Source organism: Primulina huaijiensis, chromosome 14, assembly GCF_012295235.1.
Source record: "Primulina huaijiensis isolate GDHJ02 chromosome 14, ASM1229523v2, whole genome shotgun sequence".
Classification (NCBI taxonomy): Eukaryota; Viridiplantae; Streptophyta; class Magnoliopsida; order Lamiales; family Gesneriaceae; genus Primulina; species Primulina huaijiensis.
Genome location: NC_133319.1, coordinates 16,366,477 through 16,383,259, shown reverse-complemented (window position 1 = coordinate 16,383,259; position 16,783 = coordinate 16,366,477).

Below are 16,783 nucleotides of genomic sequence, written 5' to 3'. Positions count from 1 at the left end.
CAAAAATTTGATGAAGAATAATTTTAGAGAAGAAGAGAAAGTTGGAGTGATTGAATGTGTTTGTGAGATCATATTTATAGGGCAAAAACTAGCCGTTTTGTTACCGTTTATGACCGTTGGTGTACAAGAAAATAAATGTATGTATTTGTATAATTTTATGGTAATAATATGGTGTATATAATATTAGTAATGTTTTAAATAATTATGTATATCATATCACAATATTATAATGAGGTGTCATAAGATATTTTGTTTAAAAACCTTATAGACTTTTATACTTGTCGTATCCCTTATCGGGATGTGGGATGTCGTCTTAACATCCTCCCAGGATTTATAACAAGTTTTTGAAAAATTTATTTTGTTATAACATTATATTATCTATTAAGTATATACACAATAAATAAATAAACAGTAAAATAAATATTATTGCTTTTGTTACCTTTTGGAGCTTGGAAAAATATGGAGGACTTTTAGAGTTTCGTGATGATAACGTGTTGTGAAAAAGTAAAAATTTACGGTAAAAAGTAAAAATCTCAAACTCTCAAAATTATCACACTACACACTTTATAATATTTTTCTCTCAACTCAATTGTGATTTTCTTCACAAATGAGAGATCTATTTATAGAAAATCTTTACAAATAATCCAAAAATAAATTACATCATTACCTTCATCATCACACACAAATTTCAATGTTCAACACCTAATTTTCAACATTCAAATATTCAACATTCAATATTCAAATATTAAATATTAAAATATTAAATTTCAACAATTTAAAAATACAAATGAAGCATCAACATTGGTTATGGAAAGGTTAAATTGAAGGGAAAACTACTTTTTCCGTCTTATGTTTGCGATTTTGGTCCACTAAAGTAAAAGAATTGAATTTTAGTCATTTTTACATGAAAGTACTTACGTGATACTAGGCAACATCAGCATCACGTCAGCACCACGTAAGAAAAAGACTAAAGTTATAAAAAAGCAAGTATAACGTATTACAACTGAAATTCGATAACATCGACGACATAAATCGTAAAAACACGAACATAACGGAACAATTTACAATTTTCCCTTAACCTTAAATTATTTTCAGTTGAGATATATATATAGTTAACAACAATGAGAAAGCAAATGTGAATTGTTTTAATGAAAATTTATTACTTATTTAATAATTGGATATGAATTTAAAACGTGGGATGGTGGTTTGTCACTTTCTATTGAATATGAGATAATATGAATACACTAATTGACAAGAAGGAAACTTGATATTTTCATGTACAAATTATCGTGAAGGGTCACATCTTGGGATATATAAAACCAAAAATTGGAAGAAAATTACACAATTGAAATAATACACTCAACCATATAGCCCAATAATTAATGGAAATATAGTAGAAATTAATTAGATAAAATGGATACAATAATTGAGGAAGGAACCCCGATATTTTCATGTATCATTTATCGTGAAGGGTCACATCTTGGGATATATAAAACAAAAAATTGGAAGAAAATTACACCATTGAAATAATACACTCAACAGTAGACCAATAATTAATGGAAATATCGTAGAAATTAATTGTGGATCATAATAATACATTGGAAAATTATATTATTGGATATAGTTTCTTTTTTTAATAAGTTTTGTTAGAATATTTCTATTATCCTAAGTTTTGGTAATTGATAAAATAATAGAGTTGTTTAAGATCCAACATCTATATATTCTATTGTATTTTAAGTTTCCAGACCTCTGGATTAGTTTTAGTCGTTCTGAAACGCCTACTACTAAAAATGCTACTAGAAATTTTTTTAAGTTACACTGAAATGCATGCATGCAATACTGCTGAAAAATCACATTTTTAAAATATCAGTAATCAACTAACGAGTAAAATATTACAGTTAAAATCCATGACAAATCGTCATCCCCAGGCTTACGTTTTAAAAATAAATCAAATATGAAACATGTGAAACTCCTGATAACCATCAACATATTAAAAAAACATAGTATGAAAAATATCCATCCACTCCTAACTCAAAACACGATGTGCGGAAAATACGGTACTTGGGTTCGCATGCGCACATCCAACTCTGCCTACTTAGTCTTCGGCATCTCCAATCTCCTGATCAATATGTTCACCTGCATCATTCACATCTAGTGAGTCTAAAGACTCAACACACCTGTAACATTATAGCAAATATATAAACATAACAAGCAACGGTGAAAAGTACTGTAATAAAAATATATTTCATGATCGTAAAAGTCGCATGCATAATCATAACATGTCGAATTATAAATATTTTCACAACTTATCACACCATATCACCATATACGTGTTCATTTTTCTTAATTTGAATTTTGTTCATTAGTTGTGACTTTCGTATCATCGTGTCAGTCGATAGATCCATCTAAGTGTCGTGATACCCGGCGGCGGAGGCATCAGCGACAACATTACCCGTCCACTGGGCCTTGGCCTTACACGTTATCGTGTCATCGTATTAGTCACAACTAACTCCTATCCTTCAAAACATGTCATCATATTCATCACTTAATAAAATCATGCATATACGTAAATTTTTCTTAAAATCAAGGATGCAGTGTATTTTTTTCATAATTACATAAAAAGTCATACACATGATATCATAAACATTTAAAACATGTAAAATCGTGTTTAGCGTGCTGCCAGGACTTCTAACTCGACTCGAGTGCAAAATGACCCTTTTGTCCCTTAAAACCCTAATTTATCATTTTTTCCCTGGACCTCAAAATTTTGTCCCAAATCCAACCAAATTACTTCTTAAAACACCTAAAAACATATTTATAAACGTTCTTAGACGTAAACTCGAGCCCGTTTCAAAACTCACTCGATTCGTTTTAAAACTTGAACCGGAGTCCCGGTTTTAACCCGAATCAACCCGAAACTTAACCAAATCTTTCCAAACTTACAACATAGCTTAATATCATAAAATCATACCTAAAATCCTCTAATTTGAGCCACCTAAGGTCCTCAATACTTTGCTGCAACTTACTGAATGGTTCTGTACTAAGAACGGCCGAAACCCTAGTGCACCATGGTTCTAAATTTTCGGTCCTAGCTAAAGATCGAGCGGACCAGCGCCTAACGAACTATACTGGGACCAAGTTCAAACTCAAGAAACTCTCCTTGACCAACCGTAGATAACCCTACTGCCCGAAGCACCAGCCCCATGTGTTACCCCCGATGCCCCGTCGCAACAAGACAATCGAGCCACCCCTAAACCTAACTCCTTCGACCGACTCCTAGACCACAACCAGCTGTTCATGGCCCTCTCCCAGCCCTGTCAGGGACCTAAGATGGCCAGCTTCTTGGCTGGAATCGAGCCATGCACGGTGGCACACCCAACACCTTCGATCTCACCATACCCACGCCCAAGAACTATCAATAAATCGATCGGCCCTCACAACTCTCGACCCCCCCTAGCCGACTCCAGCCCCTTGACATCCTAGCCCTTGACGTGAAATGCCTCAAAAATCTTAGCCATAGCATCCCCCTTGCAAATAAATCAAGAAAACGGGATATATATGCATAAACATATGTATTTCATGACAAGACGAAGTCAAAAACGTTTTAACATGCAAGGACCGAACCATCTTCATACACAACACATATATCAGCATAAATAAAGCATGAATGATGAGAAAAAGAAGATACATAGCGTGCCTTAACGTTTAAACGCTCGAAAACTTGAAGGCCCTTGCGAAGAACGTGCACCGGAGAGGTGGATGAAGATTTTCTTTGAAAGCTAAGGGAAAAATCAAGAATGGCTGCTGAATAATTTTTGAAAACTGATGTTTCTGCTATGGGGTGGGCTGCCAAGAGGTAGATTAGGGTTAGGGTTAGAGTGTGGAGTGCTTAAATGGTATAGTTAAGCAATAATGGGCCTTTAAATAAAAATTAAAGGAATTAAAAGGGTTTTGGCACCATTAAACAATAAAATAAACCCATTGAGCCCAATAACACTCTCGAAAATTTTTCATTTTGGTACGTTTTTTAAAATATTGCCCGAACCCTCAAAAAGTCTTTCGAATCGTTAAAATTTGCTTACTAGTTTAAAATACGACCCATCGAATAAAAATACCCAACCAAGGCCTATTTTCGAAATTCCTCCTTAAATACACCATATATTAAATAACTAAAGATAATTATTCAATAAAAATATTTTTCTTGATTATCACCGATCTCCGTTACTCGTTCGAGCGCGAAATGTAACTTAAAACCCTAATGCATGAAAATTTAAAATAAACATGAAATAACACCTATCGATGCAATACTCATACAATAAAATGCATAAAAATTAAAAATATATTTTAAATAAAAACCTTGGATTGCATGAAGTCAGGTTACGTAGCTCGAATTTCTTAGACCTTACACGTTCAGACAAGAGCATCATAAAATCAAGCTGTAATGGCAAGAATTAAAGCCGCATAATATCTAAACTTCAATTGTAAACTATCATTTGTCAAACTGACTGGTAGTACAGGTGTTAAAACCGTTGAAGATCCAACCGCATTGAAACTGGTCAGAAATGAGTTATTTCAAATAGGATACTGAAAGCCAAATTGTTCAATGTATGCCTTATTTAGAATGATTACACAATATACTACCAACTCTCAAATGACAAAAAATTACATATTCCGGACATGGTGTGTCAGCTTTATGAAAAGCAAAAGCTTAAAGTCGCAAAACCACGGGGAACATTAAATGAACATTTAATGATACGTACGACGACTGAAAGAGACATATTCATTCTATCGCGTGATAGTACAGATGATCATTGAAAAAAAATCGACCGTCGGAGTTTTTTTAACTATAAATATGTAGAACTTTTAAAAGAAGATGACTATCGATCATTTACAGAAACCGAAATATTCTCAAGCCGGAATATTTCAAGATCTTCGAGCACACTTAATCTTTCGATCTCAAGCTGCTCAATTAACATAGTCTTATCAGTTTATATCAGATAATCAAGGATCATTTTTTGCTACACCAACTACTCAAGTTTTCAAACCGATAGTTGGTTTTTCGTATTTTTGGTGCTAACTGAAGTGGGTTGTTACAATACATTGTAAAACTAAAGTCTTTTATTGGAAACTTTCCTAAGTGGAAGAAGAGGTGACGTAAGAGTTTAATCTCTAAACATCCATAAAAATACTTGTGTTATTTCATTACGTACTTTACAGTCTTGCAAATCATATTTTAAGTCGTTTCTTATTAAACTGTCAAATATAATACATTACTAGTCAAACCGGACTGTTTCACACTTACTCACCTTTTAGTGGTCCAGAAAGTCTAGCCGTTCAATAATATTTTTTAATAGCCTAAAACTGTTAAGAACGATTAAATTTTTTTTAAATATTTTATTCAGTTCCCTCTAAAATTTAATATGATCCTAACAAGTGATATCAGAGAAGGTTTTCTTGAACTCTGATAACTATATTTTAAAATGACATCTTTAACAAAATTCTAATGGTTTTCAAAGAAGATAATGATGAATGGAAATTTCAAATGTAGGCACATTTAGCAGCTCAAGATGATGGTACACGATATGTCATTAGTGAAGTTCGATAAATATCTTTAAAGCGGGTACAACTATTGCAGTGATCTAGGTTGCACCACAAATGGTTGAGAAGCACCGGTTAGAATGGATTGCTGATGAAAAGAAGAAGAAAAACTTGAAAACATTGCCAAGGACATCTTTTACAAGACCCAGAACAAAAACATGTTCAGTAAGATAAAAACATGTACAAAAACCAAAGAAATTTGAGAGAATCTGACCAAACTTTGCAAATGCAACGATCAAACCAAGGAGAACAAGCTGACCGTTGCAATCCGGAATTTAGATAATTCCAAGATGAAGCCCGGTGAAACTCTTAATGAGTTTCATGAACGACAAAAAATACTTTAACAGTGAAATTGCCTTATGACATCACTTCCCAAAGAATATAATGTAAAGACAATGGCTAATGAAGAAGCTTCTAGCAAGAATTTTCTAACCATATAAAAAATAAGACCATGTCTTTATTTTTTTAAGAAATTTGGTAAGTTTATTAATAAAGTCAATCTAAATCAATTTTTATTGTAAAAAAACCAAGATGATTATAATCAAACTTGTTATAACTACAAAAAGTGAGGACATTTCATTGAAGATTGCAACATGCCAAAGAAGGGGAATAAGAAGCCACTTGACAAGAGACTGTCCAAAGATGTAAAGAGCGCTTTCAAGAAGAAGAGAGATCAAAGAGTACTTATTGATGAGAAAACAAAGAAGAAATGTGCCGAATTAGACTTAGAACGATCAAGTTCAAGACATATACCAGCAAGAGTTCATAGGGGCCGTACTAGTGCAAGGGCTGTAGAGACTGTTCCAGTAGCTTGTCTAGGGTTTGGTAATGGTCCCAGGAGGGTCAAATAAGGTCTAGACATAGTGGTTAAGGGCTGGAGCTGAAGCATGCTAGAGTTCGAACCAACTAGAGCTAGGGTTCTTCTGTGCAGAAAATTTCAGAAGGATCCTAGGCTGTTCTATGGGTTTTAATTGGCTTGGTTTGGAATTAAAAAGGGTTAGTTAGGTGTTAATAATTCATGGTTCAAGTTTGGTCAAGTATCGAGTCCATTCAGGTTAAAACCGGGAGGTACGTCTAAGTTTTAAAAACGAATTGGGAAACTAGTTGAGAGGCTTAAGTTTACGTCTAAGAAATATTTATTAGTGTATTTTAAGGTGTCATGTTAAGTTTGAAATGATTTGGATCGTCGTTTAAAGGTGTAAGGATAAATTGGGAAAGTTAAGGTTTCAGGGGCAAAACGGTCATTTTACACCTGAAAAATGTTAGACGTCCTGTCAGTGCCCTGAATGCTGTAATAACTGTTAAAATGTTTATTTCAAATGTTTATAGAATTTTATGATGAAACGTTAATACTAAAAGACATTTAATACTAAAAGACATGTTGCGTACTTGGTTTAAAATAAAAATTATTTATATGTGCATGAATTTTTATAAGTAATGGAAATATGAAAAGTTGAAGGAGGTGGATTGATTGTGACTAATATGATGATACAATGATATATAAGGCCATTGCTCAGTTGACGGGTGAGAGTATTGCTGATGTTCCCGTCGCCCGGTACCGTGGTAATACGTAGATGGATCCATCGACCTACAGCTAATACGAAAGTCATAATTGAGGATCTGAATTCAATAAAAAAGGAAACGTATACGTATATGATGAAAAAAAATATGATGCGATGAAAGGAAAATGTTTAAGATTATGTTCATTAAAAGCTATTGTCTTAAAAGTATTTTCATTATTGCTTGTGAATATATATGTTTTACTTGCTATCATGATTAAGGTTTGCTGAGTCAATAGACTCACTAGGTGTGATCGATACAAGTGAGAATGAGATTGATGTTAATGGATGTCTTGATGGTTGAACTAGATGGACTGAATGTGCACACAACTCGAGGACCATCGCTAGTTTTCCGCAAATAAAATTACGTTTATGATTTATGATTACTTAAAGATTTTTATGACTTATGATCCTTTTGAGAGGTTTTTGAGAGGATGTTAGAGTTAAGTTTATTTTTTAAATAATATTAGTTTAGGTTGGTTGACGTTTACGATTTTATACTTTGAATTACTTTCTTTTGGATTTTTAAATATTAAGTTGGTTGGTTTATTTTTAAATGGTTCAAAAGTACTTTAAAATATATTTATGTATACTTTCAGCCAAATGCTTAGGTAGAAAAAAATTTCTAGGATATTTTAAAGAAAAACGAGTAATGGACATTTCATCTCAAGTCCAGCCGATGGTGCTGTGGCGGATCAAGTTGGTCCTTGTAACGCCCGAAATCAGTCCACGTAGACCGCATGCATGAAAATTATTAAATTGCTAAAATATTTTAATTAAATGATTTTGGATGCATGATTGATATATTTTGAGTGAATAAATGATTAATTGTGCGATTTTGTTTGATTTCATGATTTAAATATTTTAAGAATTTTAGTATTTTAAGGTCAAATTTAAATTATTTTGTAGGAACAAAGAATTTTATGTAATTTACAAGAGATTTTTGGAAATATATATTTTTAAATCACTTATATTAAGGCATAATGATTTTATTAATTTTAATGGGCCTAATTAAATTTTTAAAAAGCTTGGCTTAATTAATCCCATTAATTAAGTGTTTAGGAGACCTTTTTAAATTCTTTTTAAAAGAGTTTTACGCACACACACACAAAATCACGAAAACATGATGGCCGAAACATTGAAGAACAGCAGCCATTCCAAAGGACTTGCAAGGTGAAGTTTTGAATTTTTTTCTCGTCCATTCTTCGATTTTCTTCCTCGTTCTTCATTCCAACAATGATCACTCGACTCTCTTGTATCCCAAGGTGGGTTTTTGATGGGGTTTTGACAAGAAAAAAGGGTAGAAAAAAATAAAAATCGTCACTAACGTTCCACTGCTACAGTACTCGTATTTCGAGCGTTTTAAACGCAAAGGAACATTTCTGAACCTTCTTTTTTGCATCATTCAAATCATATTATGTGTGTTTAATCATGTTTGCATGAAAAATATGAAATCCTCCTTTTATTTTCGTTTTTATGGTATAACATGAACAAAACTTGAGTTTTGTGTTTCTAAATTCATGGTTATGATGCTCAAAGAGGCTGCCATGGTAGGGCTATGGGAAGGGACATTTTTCCACATGTTTAAGGGTCCATAAATGCATGTTTAAGGGCTGGAAAAGATAGGAGAATAATATGAACGAAAATTAGATTTTTATGGGACTAGGGTTTTTGAACTTGGGTTCTAGGAGGGCGCGGCTGTGTGCTGCTGTAGGGTCACGTCCAGGGGTCCTAATAGGGTCTAGTCATGGTCCTAGATGGCTTGAGGAAAGGCTGGTGCAAGGAGGAAGGGTTGTAGGGTGAAGGTTGGTCGCGTGAGTCCAAGGTTGCACGGGTTTGAGGGCTCTACCGTGCAAGGGCTGTAGGGCTGGTCCTGTAGGCTCTAAGGGGTTTGGTTAGGGTCCCAACAAGGTGAGATAAGGGCTTGATGGGTAGGTAGAGGCCTAGGAACGAAGGGGCAAATGATTGGTTCAAGCTAGAGTATCGGAAAAAGAGTGCAGAATTTTCAGTAGCTGTTTAAGCTATTCTATGTATTTTAATTGGCTTGGTTTGGGATGAAAAAGGGTTAGTTAGCTGTTAATAAGTCACGGTTCAAGTTTGGTAAATTTTGGTTAAGTTTTGAGTTCATTCGGGTTAAAACCAGAAGGTACGCCTAAGTTATAAAGACGAATTGGGAAATTAGTCGAGGGCTTAAGTTACGTCTAAAAAATGTTTATGGGTGTATTTTAAGGTGTCATGTTAATTTTAGGGATGAAAAGTTTATGTTTAAAATTTAGGAAGAAAATATTAAGTTTTGAATTTATTCGGGTTAAAAACGCTTCATGGTTTAGCTATTAAATTATTAAATCGAAATCCTCGAATTTACGTCAAATAAAATTATTAAAAATTTAATATAAGCTTAAATAATTATTTAGGATGGTCTAGAGTCAATAAAAGTAAGAAAAAATCAAAATTGAGAATTTTACGCCTAAGGGCAAAACAGTCATTTTACACCTGGGTAGTACGAAAATTCTTGGTAGCGTCCCAAGGATCATAATGCATGATAAATGATATAAAATGATTATTTTGATGAAAATATGATATTTTATGATTTATGGTAAAGCTGTGCAATTTTTACTGTTAAAATGCTATTTTTGGAAAGTCATGATATTTTATGCTTTACCAAGAAAAAAGAAAAATGTTTTGAGGGATGTGAATTGACGGTGATAAAAGGATAGAGGATATGTGGGGGATCCGTTTTAAGAAGGAACGGTGAACTTACAATCTTATGGAAATGTCGTGAGAGAAAAGGCTCCAAAGGGAGCCCGTTTTCGGGAAAAAGTTTCCAGATGGAGCCCGAAGATCGTATTTCTATGGCGGTGCCTAGTGCCCGTACCCATGCTTATGTGGAGCTAAAGACTGATCAGTCGACCGGAGGATAAAAGACTAGTCACTTTCAAGGATCAAACTTCACCCAAAATGATAAATGATGCAAAGCTTTACGATTTTATGATTTTACAACTCATGATTTATTTATGCTTAAAATTTATTTTAAATAAAAGCATGATTTTAATGCATGTGTCTGTACATGTATTATTTGTTATGTGTGGTTAGAACGTGCTGAGTCATTAGGCTCACTAGGTTTGGATGGTTGCAGGTGACGATGCTTTTGAGGGAGGTGTTGACGCTTGAATGTATCGGGTTCGACAGTACACTCTCGAGGGACATTCATTTTCCACATTAGCTTGATAGTTAAAGTTTTTAAATAAAGAATTTGAGAATGATTTATTTAGAGATTTTTATGCTTTAATTTAAAGTTTAGTTTTGTATCATATTAATGATTGACGTAGGATTTTGTAAATTGGCGATTTTTGAGATTTTATGCACTTGAGATTTTAAATGTGAAATTTTAGATTTTGGAAATGTTGAGTATTTTAAATTGCAAGTTTCGAATTTTAAAAAAAAATTTAGTAGGATTTTAAAATCAAAAAAGTAGTGGACGTTTCAGGCCCTCTTACAAAATATTTTCTATCATACTTTCCATATAAGACTCCTTTTCATCATATTATTAATCAGGTTCTCACAATCTCTCAAGCCGTAAATGTCATAGAATTTAAAAAAATTGTGCTCACCGGGTGCAGTTCGACAGTTTCAAGGCTCAAGTAATCAAGAATATGTCTACCATCGAGTCTCAGTTCCGACTGACGAAAGGACGAGCAAGGAAGAGGATATACAGAAAAAATGGAGGTGCTAGCCACATAAGATAGACATGTTCCTATTTTTTTGTAGGTGTATTAGAACTTATTTTTTCGAGAAATTGGCCTTCAGTCTTCAGCCGTCGTTTTTTTTTGTGTTCAGTCCCTGGGTACTTTTTTAGTACCACATTTCCACATGAAGTGTACCACAATTTGTATGACATAGTACCACAATTTTGTTGGTAGAGATTCAACTCAAAGAAATGTTTTGATTGAGGATTTTTCACCAACTTCCCCTTATTTTTTTTCTTGTACCTATAAAAATAACATTTCATTTACTAATTGAATTTCATTTTTTTTTTACATCGCCTATCTTTCTTAACTCTAAATTTTTGTGCAGACTTGTAGCCTGGTTTTGTCATCAACAGAAAAATTAGAATTATCAAAGTATTATGGTGGAATCTTTCTAGAAACAGAAGAAGAGATACAAAAATAGTTTTGTCCTTCGAACTTCTGTCATTTCCTTTAAGCATCGTTTTTTCGTTATTAATTACATTTGTTCATTGATTAGTGTAACATCCCGAAAATTTGAAGGTCCCCGTGAACCACATGCATGTAAATTATCAAATTTCTTATGTATTTTAATAAAATTATTTTAATTGCATCTAGTAAATATGGAACATCAATATCTGATATGAAGTTGTTAAAATAAAATGTAAATCAAATTAATTTCAGTTAAGATAATATAGTGATCAAGAAAAAGTAAATGAATTTTTTTCAATAAAATTAATTAATGCTCTTATTTAACTTAAGGTGAATTTAAAACGTGAGTATAATATGAATATAATAAGATAATGGGACGAACCTTGATAATTATCGTCTATAAGATCATCAATCGGTCACATCTTGGGACTAGGCAAAACCAAGCGTTGGAATATAAGCCGCCAACATCCACCTATAACCACTTACTAGATGCCACATCAAGTGGGACCAAAGATAATTCAACTTTCTGATTTTGACCTTTTTTTAAAAAAATAATAACAAATAATAATTAATTTTTTATTGGAGGAGAATTTGTCACACGAGATATCTTATCTAAGGATTTGTTTGGAATTTTCGTATCAAATCCACTACAAGCTATCGATATATCTCGATTTTTTTTAGTGATTAGGTCTCACTAATCTTTATCTATGAGACGGATCAACTTTATTGATATTTACAATAAAAAGTAATACTCTTAACATAAAAAAAATAATATTTCTTCATGGATGACCCAAATAAGAGATCTGTCTCACAAAATACGACCCGTGAGACCGAATTTTCGTATCAAATCCAATACAAGCTATCGATATATCTCGATTTTTTTTAGTGAATAGGTCTTTTATAAGATGGTCTCACGAATCTTTATCTGTGAGACGGGTCAACCCTACCAATATTCACATTAAAAAGTAATACTCTTAGCATAAAAAGTAATATTTTTTCATGGATGACCCAAATAAGAGATTCGTCTCACAAAATACAAACCGTGAGACTGTTTCACACAATATTTTGCCTTTTTTAATTTAAAGAGGAGTTTGTTTCAATTGGAGTTTGATATCTCGTCCTAATTGGGATTTTGGTACAAAATCGACTACAAATCATCTATTCATTTGATTTTTTTTTTTTTTTGGTAACTTACCAGTTTTTTTTTAAATAACTATAAATCGACAATTTTTTTTTAAAAAATATATATTATTATATAAGAATCTGACACATATAGTATATCATCTTTTGTTTCTCAAATTTTTCTTACATCAACATTTTTTTCTCAAAATTGCTACAACATATTTTTAATATTACCCTTCTCAAATTGCACTATGACATCTCACTAATTTTTATCAATTATTATTAAATTAAATATGAAGTTAAATATTTAATAAAATAAAAAATATATTAAATAAATTATGATTATAATTTTATATACAAAATGTTTGTGCATAATTTACTAGTATATATAAAGCAAAGCATGCACGACTCATATATCCCCATCACCAAGCTAGGATAGGGTTGAGCAGAATCGCGAAAAGCATAGCCATTGGCCATCTTTTATCTTTATACGTAGAATTTTCAAATGGAGGTATATATTGTGATGGAAAAAATACACCGAATCATTGTCTACACATGGAAATAATTAATTTCTTGAAATTAATTTTGGAACAATAAATGAATATTCGGAAAGATATCGATTGTGTATTGCATACAATTACTTCGTGGTTACTTTTTTTTTTTTTTTTATGACGTAGAAATTTGCAGGTGTTGTTCTTCGGTATACATTGAATAAATCTCTGAACTAACACAATAATCAAACTCTCATACTAATACAATAGCCTGCAATTCACGTTAATAAGTTAAACCACACTGAGAAAATCTCGTGTGACAAGCTTGTCTAAAGAGTTGTTGGTAGTGAGAATCGAACTCCTGACAATTGATCAATCGTTCACCTACTTTATTAACTGATACACCCTTTAAGGGCATCTCTATGATTCCTTCGAGCAAAGATTTTCATCGTAACGATGATTAATTATTGTTTTATCCTTCTTCATTTTAAATGATAATAGAATCATAGAGTAAAATGGAGATGACAAAAACTTGTGTGAAACGGTCTTACGGGTCGTATTTTATGATACGAATCTCTTATTTGGGTCATCCATGAAAAATTATTATTTTTTATGCTAAGAGTATTACTTTTTATTGTGAATATCTGTAGGGTTGACCTGTCTCACAGATAAAAATTCGTGAGACCGATTCACAAAAGACCTATTCAATGGAGATTCAATATGAGTTAAAATGAAATACTTTCTCTGTTTCTCACATTTGGAGCAATGTAAGTTTAGTCAATTTTTTGTATTTGGCTATTTAATATTACAACTGAATGAAAAGATGAATAATATTTTCACGGAGATTAAAAGAATTCCCACCTCCATCCTTATATATTTTAAACCATCAATTTTAAAATCAAAATAGTATTCATATCCTTTCGAGACCTTCCGGTAGCTTTTATATATTCAGGAGAAATATCGTGGGTATGATAATTAAAATTATAAGTTTCAGGTGCATTTCCGCGTGCATGGCGTTTATTTCAAGTGTATTTCAGTTTGTTGTGTGATGATGTCGGGTTAGATTAGGTTAGTTAAGTGAGCAATCTACCGAACAGAAATGTGTACTTTCCATGTGAAGATTTTTGACTTGATCAGATAAGCCTAGCCTGACCTGATGGGGACGAGCCTAGGCGGCTTGGCTTAGTAGGATGGGCTTGGCCTGGCCTGGCCTAGTGTGATGAACCTAGGTGTCTTGACCTGGCTTGATGAGATGAGCTCGAGTTTCCTGTCTGGCTTGGCATGATTTGATGGGATGAACCCGAGTGGTTTGGTCTGGTGAGATGAGCTTGGGTACCTGATCTAATGAGATGAGCCCGTGTGTCCTAGTCTGGCCTGGTGAGATGTGCCTGGCCTGATGGAGTGAGCTCCAGCCAGACGATCTGCACACATTCAACAAAAAAATGTTAGTGGGGCGTCAGAAGGGTTTTCGGTATAGTCACTCCACCTCTCAAGTCAGTACATGATTCACTAAGTAGAGATATAATTTATTTAATGCAATATCTCATGTCTCAGATAAATGAGAAAACCTTGATATTTATAGAGGAAAAGATGACCTAGATTATATTTTTTGGACATTATTCCTGATTAGACAACTGCACATGCCCTGTCCTTTGTCAGTAGGCATGGCGACCCATACTGTTATGGTTTTGTCATGGCACTGATTGTCAAGCTAATGATTTCGAGGCATGGTGGCCCATACTGACGGACCCATCTTCTTGCAATCGACACATGTGGGAAGGAACCCGATCTAGAAAGATCTTTGCTGGTGATTAAGTGAGATGAAACTTGGTCGGGCGAGATGAACCCAGTTCGGGACATGAACTTTGGTCGGAGAAGATGAACCTTGGTTGGATGACCTGAACCATGATCGATCGAGATGACCCTGGTCATGGGAGATGAACTCTGGTCGGGTGAGATGACCCTGATCGGGTGACCTTAAACCTGGTCAGGCGAGATGTATCCTGGTCAAGGAAGATGATCCCTGGTCGGGCGAGATAACCCATGTCAGGTGATTTGAACCCTGATTAACTTCTACTTAGACTATACTTAGTTTCTCTGAGCAACTTGAAATCTGGTCCTGCTTTGTTCCTCTTTTTTGCTCGAGTCCAAGGATGACCCAGCCTTTCTAGGGTATCACTATGTTATCTAGTTTGAATTGGTTCCAGATTCCAAAATAGCAATTAACGCCATTCAACGTATAGAAATCAAAATACACATACGAGTGATTTTCACACTTGATAATTGGTTTAATGCCATCCGTTTTTATGTTTTGTAGTATAAAGGGACAATTTTATCCTCCTTGGATTGTTGCATACTTTCATACGAATCTATCTCAATCTTTCCATAAGAAGTATTGAGATATATAAAACAATTTTTTTTATTTTTTATATGATACTTATTTTGTTTGATTAATGGTAATCCAGATATTATTAGATCGATTGTTTTATTGTATAGCGTATAATCAATACAATAAGTATTTACACACGATGTTATAACCTTCGATATCCTGTTCTTTGGTAGCTTCGATGTAGTGTCCCCACATGGTTTGGATGGACAAGATTCACACACATATGTGATTTTAAAAAAATTAGTGGACCCCATGTATGCATGGTTAAATTTGGACTCTTGATTCTATCATGGGGTAGTGCTCCTACGTATAGGATAGAATCAACCCTGTTTCTTTATTGGACCAAAGGTGATTTCCAATTTCAGTATATAATAGCAGGAATATTTACTGTAATTTAAAAATACAAATGAAGCATCAACATTGGTTATGGAAAGGTTAAATTGAAGGGAAAACTACTTTTTTCCGTCTTATGTCTGCGATTTTGGTCCACTAAAAGAATTGAATTTTAGTCATTTTTACATGAAAGTACTTATGTGATACTAGACTACATCAGCATCACGTCAGTACCACGTAAGAAAAAGACTAGAATTATAAAAATGCAAATGTAACGTATTACAACTGAAATTCGATAACATAGACGACTAAAATTGTAAAAACATGAACATAATGAAACAATTTACAATTTTCCCTTAACCTTAAATTATTTTCAGTTGAGATATATAATTAACAACAAAGAGAAAGCAAATGTGAGTTGTTTTAATGAAAATTTATTACTTATTTAATAATTGGAGATGAATTTAAAACGTGGGGTGGTGGTTTGTCACTTTCTATTGAATATGAGATAATATGAATACAATAATTGACAGGAAGGAAACTTGATATTTTCATGTACCAATTACCATGGTCACATCTTGGCATATATAAAACCAAAAATTGGAATAAAACTGGCACCATTGAAAAAATACACGCAGAAATTAATTGTGGATCATAATAATTAATTGGACAAAAGATATTATCAGATATTGGATGTAGTTTCTTTTCTAATAATTTTCTGGATCATAATAATAAATTGGAAATATATATTATTCAATATTGGATATAGTTTCTTTTTCTAATAATTTCCATCTTTCCATATATATATGATTTTATAATTTTTTTTTGGCCTTTTGGATCAACGGTGATATGATTGTTTTGAACTTAGACCAAGATACAAGGTGATGACTCCAAAGTTCCATATATTATTGGGGATGACGACGAGATCGAACGGGGTTGTTATCTTCATTCTTATCATTATTTCCGTCTCTGAATTTAATTCTTAACCACATACTCGTCCAGATCCCAGTTTTTCGAGTTTGGAGATTTCCTGAACCTGAACCCGAACTCGCAGGGATAAAATTTCCATCCATTCACCATCTCCGTTTCAAAAATATTATTATTAATTTTAATATCAAAATTAATAATAATAAT